Raw genomic sequence first — 14558 nt, forward strand, 5'->3', positions numbered from 1 at the left:
TGGACTACTGCAACTCCCTCCTTGCTGGCGCCCCGGCTTCTGCCATCAGACCTCTGGAGCTGGTTCAGAAAGCTGCTGCTCGTCTGGTGTTCAACCTCCCCAAGTTCTCCCACACCACTCCCCTTCTCCGCTCTCTACACTGGCTCCCTGTAGCTGCTCGCATCCAGTTTAAGACTCTGGTGCTGGCCTACAGGGCAGTGGAAGGAACAGCTCCTTCATACCTCCAGGCTATGGTCAAGCCCTACACCCCCGCCCGACCACTTCGCTCTGCGGCCACCAGGCGCCTGGCTGCCCCGTCACTCAGGGGTCCCTGCGCACGATCGACACGGTTTTTTCTGTTCTGGCACCCCGATGGTGGAACGATCTCCCGACTGACATCAGGACAGCTGAGTCGCTGCCCATCTTTCGCCGCAGGCTGAAAACCCATCTCTTCAGGAAACACTACCCTGATCCGCCCTCTTAGGACATCACCTGCTCCGTCCTAGTTCCTTACGCACTTATTGTTTCCTCCACCACTGGCACCCTCTATATTTTCATTACCCCCTACCCGAACCAGGGTTTGAATCCCATTCCTGCTTTTCTTACCTCTTTTATTTCTTCCCCTACCCGAACCAGGGTTTGCATCCCCACCCCGCTGTGACTGGTGTGCAGTTGGTGAGAGGCTGAGGTATCTGACTTATCGCACTTACTCTAGCACTAGTTTTGCTCTTAGCTGTTTGGTATTGGAAGGAAATGCACTTATGATTTCTTGTGACCTGAAGTTCTTTTGCCTACCAATGTTGAACGCACTTATTGTAAGTCGCTTTGGTTAAAAGCGTCTGCAAAATGACCGTAATGTAATGTAATGTAAATAGAAATTGGGAAGAAGTTTTCCGAGCACACAGATAACCTGAGAACAAGGAGACGGGCTCAAAAACAGTTGTTGAGGTGGAGCAGAGTAGATTTGAAAGCAGGAATTTGTTTACTGGGCTGCACGGTGGTGTGGTGGTAAGCACCATCACCTCACAGCAAGAGGGTTCCAGGTTCAACTCCCAGCTGGGGCCTTTCTGTGTGGAGTTTGCATGTTCTCCCCAGGTACTCTGGCTTCCTCCCACTGTCCAAAAACATGCATGTTAGGTTAATTGGTGTCTCAAAAATTGTCCTTAGGAGTGAATGTGAGTGTGTTTGTCTCCATGTGGCCCTGTGATGGACTGGCAGCCTGTCCAGGGTGTACCTCGCCTCTTGCCCGATGACTGCTGGGATAGCCTCCTGCAACCCAACCGATAGATTCAGTGGGTATAGAAAATGGATGGAAGGAATTTGTTTAGTGTGGGGGCAGAGTTTTTGTGGGATCAGGAAGAGATTCCTAACTGTCAAATCAAAAGACTAGACTCTTGATTACATACTGAAACATACCCCGATACAGTGATTATATTTCTTCTACTGTATATGAAGGAAATCTGTAACACAATGGTAGTTGTAGAAGATATATTTGTCATAATATTCATAACAATCCTCTGGAGAAGAGGAATACAATACACAATCCTGTTTGTTTGTGCTTGCTCCTCTGTCTGTCTCTAAGTACTTTAAGAAATTACAGACTTCAGCAGATCTCCCTGAGAAGCTTCAGGTGGCAACTGTAAAACTTGCTCAGAAAACTAGGTCTAGTTCCCTGAATTTAAAATGTCCCTGAAACGTTCTTACTTATTGGAGAGCTTCTAAATCAAATCAAAAAAACTGTTCTCATTTCTAGTCTTTGAATAGGCCTGTTTTTAAAGTTCGAATTTGCAATAATTAAAACCTCAATAAGAGACAAGAACAACTTGCTCTCTTAAGATATAGCTGTATATTGATACTCTCACCAGAGTGCGTTACCTCTCTCATTCTGCCATTTTGTTCTTTCATGATTCCTCCTCGTAATATTTTTGTTTAATGCTGGAACAGTTGTGAACGCCTGTTTTGGCTCTTTTGGTTCTAGCATGTCCTCCAATGTTGAAAGGTTAAACAAACAACAACAAACAGAGGAATGTAATCAATGAGGAAGGCATGGAGGTTGGTTACACAAATTAAATATACTTATTGTGGATTTCTTTGTCATAGAGTCAAACAATTAATTCACCATAGCAATTCCAAAATTTCAAAAGAGTTTCCACGTTTATTTTCTCAGTCATTTTGCTGTTTCTGAGGTTATACAATCATACCTTCACAGAGAAGTCTGTTAATCGTAAAACTGAAAACAGCCCCAACCAGATGGGTTGAAATTGTCATTGGTAACTGTTAAAGAAGAGAAGGTCTAGTTTCACACATAAGAGACCTGTTTGATCTTGCCTGGGATCTGATGGTGTTTATAGAATTTTTTCAAAATGGTATATGCCTTGCAGGCGAAGGCAAGTTTAGACAAGTTTGGATCTTCTTCCCTTTGACAATACTAAGCAGAGATCTAGGATTTAAGGTTTACATCTTTTAAATGATATATATTCACCTCTTGATATGGTACCACTGAATATTTAACTTCCAGGGGTGCTGGTGAATTTGTAAAACCTTCCAAACTGAAGACAAAGAGAAGCCATTTAAACATCCATCCATCCATTTTCTATACCACTGAATCCGTCTGTCGGGTCGCGGAGGGGCTGGAGCCTATCCCAGCGGTCAATGGGCGAGAGGCAGGGTACACCCTGGACAGGCCAGTCCATCACAGGGCCGCACAGAGACAAACGAGACGAACAACCATACACGCTCACACTCACTCATAAGGACAATTTTTTTAGAAACACCAATTAACTTAGCGTGCATGTTTTTTTTGGACGGTGGGAGGAAGCCGGAGTACCCGGAGAGAACCTACGCATACACGGGGAGAACATGCAAACTCCACACAGAAAGGCCCCAGCCAGGAGCCATTTAAACAAATGACGCAAAAATATTATATGTCATCATTTCTTCATGCATCATTGATGCTGCTGATTGATTGAGGCTGTTTTGACCTGGTTTAAGAAAATTAGATGAAAATCATGATACTACCACCTCTATGTTTCACAAACGGAGTGAGATTCTAACATTGTAATGTTGTGTTTATCTTTTGAAACATTACCAAGATAAAATAAAAAGTTTCAGCAAAGTTCAAAAGTTTCTGTAGGAGTTATTTTGAATTTCTAAGGGCAATCTCAACAAACCTGGGAGGTTTATAAGTCTGCACTGAAGTTCATATAATTTAACTGATAGGTCATTCCATTTGATCAATAGATTTCCATTGTAAATCCATTGATTCAAAGCCATGACAAACACAATTTTTGATCTTTCCTTTTCAGTTATGTATTGGTTTGTTTTGTAGAATAGCAACATTTTTTATTATATAATATAAAATGAAAATCTAATTAGACAATCTTATCAGAAAAATGCTGAATGCCTTAAAAACTAAGGCAAGAGGAGTAAAAACTGTATCTTGTACTGACAAATGCAAAGAACTATTACTTAGGAAAGGGTGGTAATGGGAAGATATACTGATAACCGAGTAAAGTCAACTAAATCATATAAGTCAGGACGGCTGTTACAACTTAGGCTTGACATAATTTAACAGACATTGGAGGTTGCACTAGTTTTTTTCTAGGAGATCTGTAGGAATTCAGAAAATTGAGCTTCAGCTATTTGTTAAATATACAAAAGCAAGAAATCCTCAATCAAATCCCCAAGAATAATTTTAAATAACAGCGTGAAGAACGATCCTTTAAAAGGAATTTCTTTGTTTCATGTACTGTTTTTTTTTTTTTTTGCTGTTTTTGAGCTTACATAACCCAAAATAAGTGTGTTGTGTGACTCTTGTGGGGAGACTTTTATGCAGTTCACCCCCATTTACAACATGAATCAAACTCGGTTCTCTTACAGATCTCAGCTATTAGCATCTTATTTCACAGATGGTTTAGATAGTGGAACCACTCGAGTGACAAACAGAGAGAGGACACCTATTGCAACACCGCAGTCTTTCCACTCTGGCATAAATCACTGTATGACAGAGCAAGAAGGGAGAGTCATGATGGAGAGTCTAATGGAGCACAACCATGTCAGTTCTCAGACAGCTTTCCAAAGCATTTAATATACAAGGTTTAAACATTTCTACATTAACAATCTGGAATTTACTGGCAAACAAACCTGGATAACTGACTGGAAACTATATCAATAAGAAAAGAATAGTTATTGTTGGAACAGAGGTTACACTGAACATAGAGATGTGTCTTTGTAAATGGGCCAGCATTTCTGAAAGATCTTCTTGTCCTTGTTGCCTGTCCAGCAGAAGAAAGATTTCCGTATTGTCCAAAGAAGACAGTTATCATGGCTTTGTTTTTTTACTCACATATTTCCACCAGATACAAAATCTTACTGTGGACTACCAAAAAATCTAAATGAACACAGTGCAGGTCCATTTGTTTCTCTATGACTATCTGAACTCAAGCTTTTTCTCATTGGCAATTGTTCTGCCTTTGGCGGCAAATACAGTTTTCTCTGTTGTTTTATGTGCACCTCTTGGGCTTCTTGACCAGGATCCCAACATCAGACAAAACACCTACTTGAGTGTTGCTTCAGTATTACCATTTTATATTACTTTATGCTTTTATTGTCAAATGAGATCTGAGTTTTTATCATTGTGGCCAAGAGAACTCAGCACTGAGCAGCACAGGAAAACACATGCAAATAGACAAAACCCAAGTAAAGTTCTCTTTCAAAACTCCCTAAATGTGTCCCAGCTGTCATTCATGATGGTTAACTATATGTTAGAAATAGACATTAAAAGCTTTAACAAAGAATACAGAAACAGACAAGTGTCGAAATAAAATAACTTAATTGAAACCAAACAGCTGAGGCAGAAAATTTGTAAAGAATAATTTCTCGAGAAACAAAGCTAAACTTGACTGACTAGACATAGACAGGTGAATAAATACTGAGGGGAACAATGTGTGTGTGTGTGTGTGTGGGGGGGTGATTGACATAGTCATATCACTTACAATATTATTGTGTATGAATTTGTGACATGATGTGGATTTTGACTTTTGAAAGATCATATTTGTCAGGGTAGCTAAAGTTGCCTGAGTGACTGGTTTTAACATTTTGGAGCGATCGTCCTCCAACCAGAAGATCTCTGACTTGATCCACAGATCTTCCACCTGTCAAAGTGTCCCTGGAAAAGACACTGAACATCCACATTGCCTCCAGTATGCCCATTGTTTTGTCTTTGCAGTGATATGAGAACTCCATATTTAAAGAGCACATGAGTAAATGAGCTGTAAGACAGAAATTGCAGCACCTAGATGTGTAGACATTTTTCCATTTATCTTCAACATCAATTACCGCAACACCTCTAGTATTGAACCAGTTTCTGTTTTAAGGTATTATTATCCAAGACAATTCATTTCACAAAAAATACAGAATTAATACATGTTCCCCTAATTTTTGTGTATTTTAGCCTAAAAACATGTTGTCAAATTGATAGCGTTTTCTGAACTGACTGCTGTCTGTTGACATCTGTTTTGTTGAGCTTCTGTGTGTCAAACTCTGTCAGTCACCATGTTTTTTACTCCACATTAAAAAATTAGCTGGTTTCATTTCAGATTGCAACTTCTATATCAAAGACACATGATAAATGTCTAAAATACAACATATTGTTGATAAAAGAACTACCATATAATTTCCTATTCCTTCAACTCTTACCAAAAGCATGTGTTGTTGTCTAGCCAACATTCGAGCGCACAACTTTATATGATTGAACGTTTCCCCATATACATGAGGAACCAGTGCTCATATTCTCAAAGTCAGTGCGTAACAAGAGAGATGACACTTCACTCCAGAGTATTGATTCCTCTGCGCCACAAGCAGATGCTCTGTCACTGGCTGTGACTCACAATCATATTAGGCTGACAACAAGGTGAAGGCCACGTTACCACTGAATGACAGTTTGGCTTCACGTGTCTTTACCCTCCTCCACTGCCTTTCACAGTACATCTACACATGCACACGTTCATCTGTAACATCCATCCATCCATTTTCTACACCCGCTTAATCCGTCGGTCGGGTCGCGGGGGGGCTGGAGCTCATCCCAGCGGTCATCGGGCGAGAGGCGGGGTACACCCTGGACAGGTCACCAGTCCATCACAGGGCCACACAGAGACAAACGAGACAAACAGCCACACACACGCTTTCATCTGTAACAATTTTTACTAATTATTCTAATGTAAGTTGATCATTTCAGATTTTTTAGGAGGGGACATTAATCTATCAAATGATGCATTCATTTTGATTTAGTAAATTTTCTTTTTGTCTAAACAGATTTTCCATTGTTGTGTCTATTATGTGTTATCATTTGAAGCCGCATGACAATTTGCAGGCTGTCTGGTCCAGGTTTCCACTCTTGTTCCAATGCTTTCCAAACAGAGGCTCCATCAAATCCCTTTATACATGACTGAGCAATGGGGGTTATACGTTATCACTTCATGGCCCCCATTCAAAGACACAACATGTCATTTACCATGATAACTTTCGCGGCTGAATGCAACGTGTTTGCACTGTCTGGCTAGCGAACATATGTCAGTGTGAGCTTATCTTTTGCATATTTTGGGGCATCTCTTTTTTTGAAAGGTTTTTGTAAATTCAGCCTGCCGGTTCATGTTTGTGTATTCATAGCTACAGTTCATCTAAAAAGTGACATGACAGAAAATCATTAACCTCATGACGTCCTAATGAAGTTTCCTGTTTTCCTTAGCTACATTTTTCAAATGTTCCTTTCACAAAGCTATCTTTATACTCTTATTTTCCAGCCAGTAACTATCATTTGGGTAGACTGTGTTCATCAATGCCCAAAAACAAAAACTATATCAAATATGTGCGCTTGTGTGGGCTGTTTGGCTTTCACAAATAAGACTGTATCGTGGAGCATCAAAGTGTCATCTTGGATATCTCAAAAACATGATATGTGCTAAGTTAAGTTGCACAAATCTGAAAGAGTCTACTGGTCCACGTAGAGGGTCACATCCTTCAAGTTCCCCCTCCCAACCAAGAAGAAACCCTCAGAATTCCTATTTCTAATCTTCAGTTTTAATTTTTTTTGGGGGGGGACGGGGGCATACTCGGTTAAAGGATAAGACCGGTTTTTTGACATTGGGCCCTTGATTTCACATTATAACATGATGTTCTACTCACCCCTGCTTGTTGTTGAACATTTGGAGCTGTTCCGAAGATATTCGCGAGGCGTCTGGCTGCTCTCTTGAGATATTCGGCCATGAAACGGTTTCCTATGGGCAAGCTTATACAGGCACAAACTATGCTGTTTATAATTTATTAATTACTCTACACTAGCACTGATAACGTGGAGGTGCGTCGCTTAATTAAAAAAATCCGGGTTACTGTAATTTTGAATTTTAGCCGAATGAATAAATAGGCAGCAGGTCTGTGGGCTGTCTGTGGCAGTAGCACGACGATGACGTCAGTTACACCCACTTTACAACGAAAAAAACAAAATTACAATAACCCGGATTTTTTTAAGTAAGCGACGCACCTCCACGTTATCAGTGCTAGTGTAGAGTAATTAATAAATTATAAACAGCATAGTTTGTGCCTGTATAAGCTTGCCCATAGGAAACCGTTTCATGGCCGAATATCTCAAGAGAGCAGCCAGACGCCTCGCGAATATCTTCGGAACAGCTCCAAATGTTCAACAACAAGCAGGGGTGAGTAGAACATCATGTTATAATGTGAAATCAAGGGCCCAATGTCAAAAAACCGGTCTTATCCTTTAAGTGTAAAAACATGTTGGTGCTGCACTTTGTGCCACCCGCTTTCCAAAAAAGCTGTTTGACCATCTGTTACTTTAAGGTGACACCCCAAAAGGTTCTTAGCTTTGAACCTCTGAAGAACTTTTGTCACATGTGAAGCTGGATGAGGTCTGAAATGCAGAATGCAGGAGACAGGTGGAAGAAAAACTAAAGAGTCTTTGTAATATTTATAAAGATGAGAGCTAAATGACAACACAAGTGAAGCGCTGGAAACAAAGACAGAACATCCACAGGCACACAACAGGTGACATCAATAAACATTTTGCAATGAACAAAGGAAACCGAGGGGAATAAAATTCTGAGGAAAGTAATAACAAATGAACAACAGGTGATGACAATCATTGGAGTGCAAAGTCAACAGGAATGAACTGAACAGAGTACACGAGAGAATAAGCTGCACAAAAATAAAACAGTAAAGAAATCTAACAAAAGAGTAAAAAGAAATCCCATTTCAAAAGAAACGAGAAATGAAAGAATTCCCAAAGCAAGTTGAAATAAAACAAAGAAACAGAATATACTGAAATACAAAGGATCTCAAACATAAAAAAAACAAAAAACACTATCAAATAAAGTCCACTTAGATGAAACAAACGGAAAAAAAACCACAAACACAAATAAACAGGCCAATATAATTAATACATGCATAAATAGATAAATAAGACCATGACACGTCATTCTTTCAGTAATGTCTGCGAAACAAAAGGGAAAATCCATACAGGAGAAATGATCTATTTTATTTTGTTTTGACCTCCCTCCTGTCTTGCTTTTGCATCTTTTGCAGAATTTCTTCAAATTTAGATATTTATATCAGATATATCTGAACAGTCTGAGACCTCATATCGAAACTTCTTTAAGATGAAATATTCTTTCTAGTTTTTTGTTGTTCCTCCAGTTTTACGGATCACAGTTTATAGTGTCAGTCTACACACTCCTGTTAGTCACCTTTGATGACTGAGACCAGTTTTTACAACTCTCATAGAATCAAACGAATCAGATTGGTGCAACCAAGCTCCTGCATGAGCCAGTTTATCCCGGATCTCTTATGCAACAACAGGCCCTGAAGGTACTTTGTTCATAACAAGTCTTTCCATTATTTGAAGAATACCATGAACCTTTTTAACCTCACAGTCTTCCACTGTTGCTCCTAACAGTTTTAAAGACCATTTTATTCATCTATTGTTTACATACGGGGCTGCTAATGTTATGTGAATGTTAGGGCAGATGCACATATTCCCTGTTTTTATATGTGCAGCTTAAGTGCTTCAGAAGGACATTGTGTAACTTTTGCTCACAGGCATTAACCTTCAACACATAATTTATTTCCTTTCTGTTTTGTAAGTTGTTAAAAACATCTAATATTTGGCTGAGTGATGTTATTATAGTGATATTTTTCATTACATTCCAACATCCCATATTTTGTATCTCTGGAAATGTTTGGATCCACACTAGAAATATTTAAATACTTATTTGGTTTTTACTTCTGTTTTGTGAGCATGAATTATTGGATAGATGTCTAGAGGGACCCACCAGGGCCACTGTCCACCCTGCTAATTCATACTAAAACAAAATCGTGTGCAATTACAGTATATGTAGTAAAAGTAGAAAAAAAATATATACTATTAGACACACCTTTATTCCAAATTCACGAAACATTCCAGAAGGTTTCAGTGCTTTTTTGTTTAGCATTTCTTCTTGTCTTGTATAAGAAACAAAAGCTGCAAATCATGTTAATATACTGAAAACTTGTGCAAAAACCAGATTATTTCCCTTTCATTTGACACCAACATTAATGACAAGGCATGACTGAAACCCTCCACATTCAGCCTGACCTCTGTTCGAAAGAGCTAATGTGTAAAAGCGAGATTGGTAGTCTCCTGTGCAACAGAGCAGCGGTTGTCTTGACTGTGTCTGTACTCATCACACGGTGTACAAAACTTCTGTCTTTACTCACACTGTAATGGTGACATCATCCCCACGCCTGCAAACCTTGGTACACCCACGCCTTCACCTTCATCCCATTCCACCCCCATTCCTCTTGGCTGTGGACACTTCTAGAACAGGAGGATGTGAAGAAGGGTAAATAAAACAAAATCAAAAACAGGCATGTGTTTAAAACAACTGACAGGATGAGGCCCCAAGGCAGGCACAGCGAAGGTCTTTGGAAATAAAGTAAACACTCTCTTGTCTTTGTCTTTCAGCCAAAAAGCAAATGAATAAAAACAATTTTTTGTCTTTTTTTTCACACATAAATCACGCTAATGAGGGCTCGGCTTGATCACCAAGGACACTGACAAAAAAAAAATGAGATGTTGCACTCTGTTGTCAAGGAAACTGCTGAAAGTAAACTGCTGACCATCACATGCATGCAGTAAAAGGAAACCTTAAACTCTGCTGTATTTGGGGGTTTCTTTTTTAAATATGATGTTTTGTTTTTCCACCTGTGCGTTATCACTGCAAACGTTGTACTGTGAAAACTGCAGACAAGAGAAAAATGGATTCAATTAATTGTTGAATACGTGGAAAAAGCAGCTAACATATTGCCAGTGTACAGAGGATGCACTTGATGCAGACAAAAGAACTTTACAGAGTTAGTAACAAATGATAACAAATATGATTTTCTTCTTTTCAGAGGATGTAATCGGAATTATAGAAAATAAACAATGAAAAACAATAAATACTTACATTAACATACGGCAGTTGTTTTTTTTTACTTGTTTTTTTTCTACAGATTCTTACAACAGTTGGTTTTCTCCTTCATAAATTTGATGATCTATTACACAGAGGAAAAACAGTGTTTATAAATTGTTCTTCTTGCAAGTAAAAACGGTGGCTGCTATATTATTGCTCACATTAAAACACTTTAGGGATGAGCTATTGCTTGGAGCGTGTTGGGTATAGAATAATTCATGACCAATGTGTGCATCAGTGTGTATCTTCACGGTCTTGCATCTGTGAAAGATACTGCAACACATAATAATGTGAGCTGAGCAAACACGTCACTATGAGCATGGTTACAGCTTATTACAATGAAAATGAACTGAAACTATTGCAAAATGCACATTTAAATTTTGAAATTAAGCCACAACATTGAATCGTTTTTTGGTGGAATTTCAACTCAAATTTTTTCATGTTAATGAATGTGATTTTGCTCCTTCAAAGCCAATTAAACAGTGATCCCTTTATTTCCATTGCTGCCAAAATTACAGACAGTGAGTGCTCTTGTATCAACACTAAATGATCAAATACCAATTAGTTTCTGTATTTTCAAATACATGCAAATTAAAGTTGCTGCCAATTAACTGGATTTCCAGCTTATCCCAGAGCACTGAAGTGTAGACCTACTTAGCTATATCTTTATTTTTTTCATTATTTCACCCTGCAGTCAATGTCAGTTCATTCTCAAGGGTAATATGAAAGGAAGGGGATTAACCTGACCCAACTAATAATATCTGATTCAGCTAACACAGATGTAGATGTTTATCTGTTCTGTGTAAGCTCATCGGGTTCTTACTGCAGATGTAGAAATGTGGTGAAACCCATGACCACAGCACTTTGCTATCATATAAAATGTACCTTCCGCTCAATGATCTAGCCCCCTCTAGTGTGTAAAGAAATGATAATATAGGAAACTCCTGCCTCAAAGTTCCTCGTTAGACAAATCTCTCATACATCATACATGTTACTCACCATTTCAGTGAAATGTTTAAACATTGGACTATTTGAAACAAGCTTTAAAATATCTAAAGTTAATTTAAAATATAAATTTTGAAGCTGGTATTAAAGTTTTCATCCTGAAAACACATTCTCCTTTGTCCTCCCTTTCCCAGCTGATTTTTTTGCCTCCAGCAAGTAGTCTCTGCCGACCTGACTTGGCTGAACACGTTTGGATTTATACTCTTCCTCCTTCTCCTGCACAGGAGATACAGACTCGTATTAAACCACTAGGGGGCACTATGAATCAACGAAGCCATTAGTAAATTAGCAGGGGAGTCATAAGTGGGGTTATTTCTCCAGCAGTAGCTGCTTATTGCTATGTTACAGAAAAGGTAAAACCAAAACAAGCAGCTCTATTTGGTGCACTTCTCCCGTATTCCCCCCTGCTATTCTGCCAATTTGCCCTCATACCACTTTCCCCCTGCTTCTCTTTCTCCTTTCTATCTTTTTCTTTTCTTTTTTTTTCTCAAACCAACTGGTGGTTATGTTGTCTGGAATATGCTAATCTGCTATGCACCGGGAACTCCCTGGGTGAGGATCACTTATTAAAAGCATAGTTGGGAGGGTTTATGCAAATCAAAGCAAGCTTTCCCCTGGTTGGTTACCCCTTTGCATACAATGCGAATTTGAAGCCAATATTTTATTCCTGATATTCGTTTCCTTGGAGCCTGTGCCACTTTCACTTCACCATGTTGTGTATTTAATGTTGAATTCATGTTGTTCTGCTTTCTCTGCTTGTCTGCAAAAAGGAGAAGTTTCATTTCCCGTTCCGAGTGGATTGACAGATTTGTTCGAAGGAAAAGATGGATAATATCCGCTGTGGCCAAAGGCTGCCGTGAAGTAGTCTGACACAGACACTGATTAAGCCTCTTGAGATGTGAGGGGATTGTGGTTCTTAGTTGAGAAAGTAAAAGAAAGGGAGAGGAGGGAACAGGCTAAGCAACAAAACTGCAAATTGGATGAGATGCATGTGTCTTGTGAGTGTGTGCTACGTGGATTTTGTGTACCTTGTTTTTTAGGGTGGACCAACAATCGGTTTTGCTTCCTTAACTCTTGACCATTAGGTAAGGGAGAGAGGGGATCAGCAGATCTCAGATCAACAAGCGAAAAAGGTACTCGGATATAGACTGTACTGTTTGTAGGCAGTATTGACATCTGATTCCTTGTCATTATATCGAGCTGAGCCACACTTCGTTTTGCATGCAGGGACTTATAATAATGAAGCACCTAAATGGACCTCTTGACATGCACATAGGTTTATGTTTATGGCACAGTAATTCATCTGACTGCTAAAATAACCCCTGCCCTTTAGCACACCCTGTGCAGTGCCAATAAAGAGTACAAAGGTCAGTCCTCTATGTTCCATATTTATAATTTGTCAGTAAATTAAGTAAAAAGAGCATAGGTCAGTGCCCCCTTTCTGGGTAAATATGCAGATCCTGCAGTCTTGTGTTGGGTACTAAATATCACCAGTGTCTCTTTAACTGGTTTAACCATTATGTGGAATCTAAGCTTATAAAAAAGGTTATTAATTGGATTAGTGATTACTCAACCATTCACTGCAGCCAAGCAGTGAAATTGATTAGATAGGTTGAATGTTTGTTCACACTTCGAGAGGCACATATTCAGATTGCGATGCTCTAAAGCAACTGTTACTTGTGCAAATGGGTCAAAGTTAAGCGTTTCGCTGTCTTTTTCCTTTCATCTGAAATACCATTATTTGAATTTTAAATTCTAATTTTGAATATTTAAATTTTCAAGATAAAAAACAGAAGAAGGAAAAACCTTGAAACTGAGTAGCGGATGTGACAACGCAAACCAAACACAGACAATTGTATGTGTGTAATGTGTTCACAATCACCTTCTGTTAAGATGTACTCATTTAGAAATGTTCAGTCCTCAGTGTCTGTGTGGGTCAGTCTACTAAGGTTTGGACTTTAAAGGAATCACTTGAGCACGTTTCAGCATTTAACCCAGTCATAAACCCCGTCAGCCCTGTAGAGGCAGCTGTGGATGATTCCTTAATCCAACCAGACACTGAGAGAGGGATTCATAAAGACAGAAGGCTTCCAACAGCATCCTCCCTGCTGGTGTGCAGCAGGGATGAAATTCCCAAATGCAAATGCAGAAGGGTTTGCTGTCTGCAAAGTCTAATTGCAATATTAATCAATTACAGAGAATAAAAGGCTTATTTTTATGCCTACCGTGGGTGGCTGAGAAACTGACTTCCTGCAGGTTTTATTCACCGTGTCGTATGCGGTTTGTGCTTCATTGTAAGAAAATTATAAGGGTTATAAGGAATTATCCCCCTTCATTTTGATACTCGCATATTTGCTCAAAACCACTTATGCGATGGTATGGAAGCAACATGACACATGTATAGAATATTGAAAGTTTGCCGGACTCCTGTTGATAACGTTACACAGAATCAGCCCAGCATTAATGGTGAGCACAGTTCAATAATGTCTCAGTCTGGATGAAAGTAGCCCCCACCCAACTCCCCTTCTAAAAAACCATCAGAGGGCAATCGATGTGCTTTCATCCCGAGGACGGAAATTGCACTCATATGGCTCAGACTTTATGAAGGTCCCCCATCCAAATCCAAATCATTAACATCAAACTTGCAGCAAAGAAATCAAAATGTCACTCTGCCCTGCAATTCCAAGGCAGATGAGAATTGCCTCTATTTCTTACACATTTTCATTCTTTTCATATCTACTCTTGGGTGACCTACAGTAAGTCTATTTTTCTGTAGCACAACTTGGCGTTCTTGGATGTGGAAAATTTGAATTTTGGCATATTAATTTCCTTGGATAAATGGCTAAGTCACATTAAACAGGGTTAGTCTAAAATCATACACTTTTACATCCCTTCAAAAGTATTCATACAGGTTATTTAGACTTATTCACTTGTTTAAGATCCCTCAGATGTTGAATTTTATCTTGTAATATATCTCATCATAGCCCTCATAGCCCTCATGAACAAAAGGAGTACAGCAAGCAACATCTCCATCAGTGTACACATAGCACAAGACAATAGTTTTAAACAATT

This window comes from Odontesthes bonariensis, chromosome 2, assembly GCF_027942865.1.
Source record: "Odontesthes bonariensis isolate fOdoBon6 chromosome 2, fOdoBon6.hap1, whole genome shotgun sequence".
NCBI lineage: Eukaryota > Metazoa > Chordata > Actinopteri > Atheriniformes > Atherinopsidae > Odontesthes > Odontesthes bonariensis.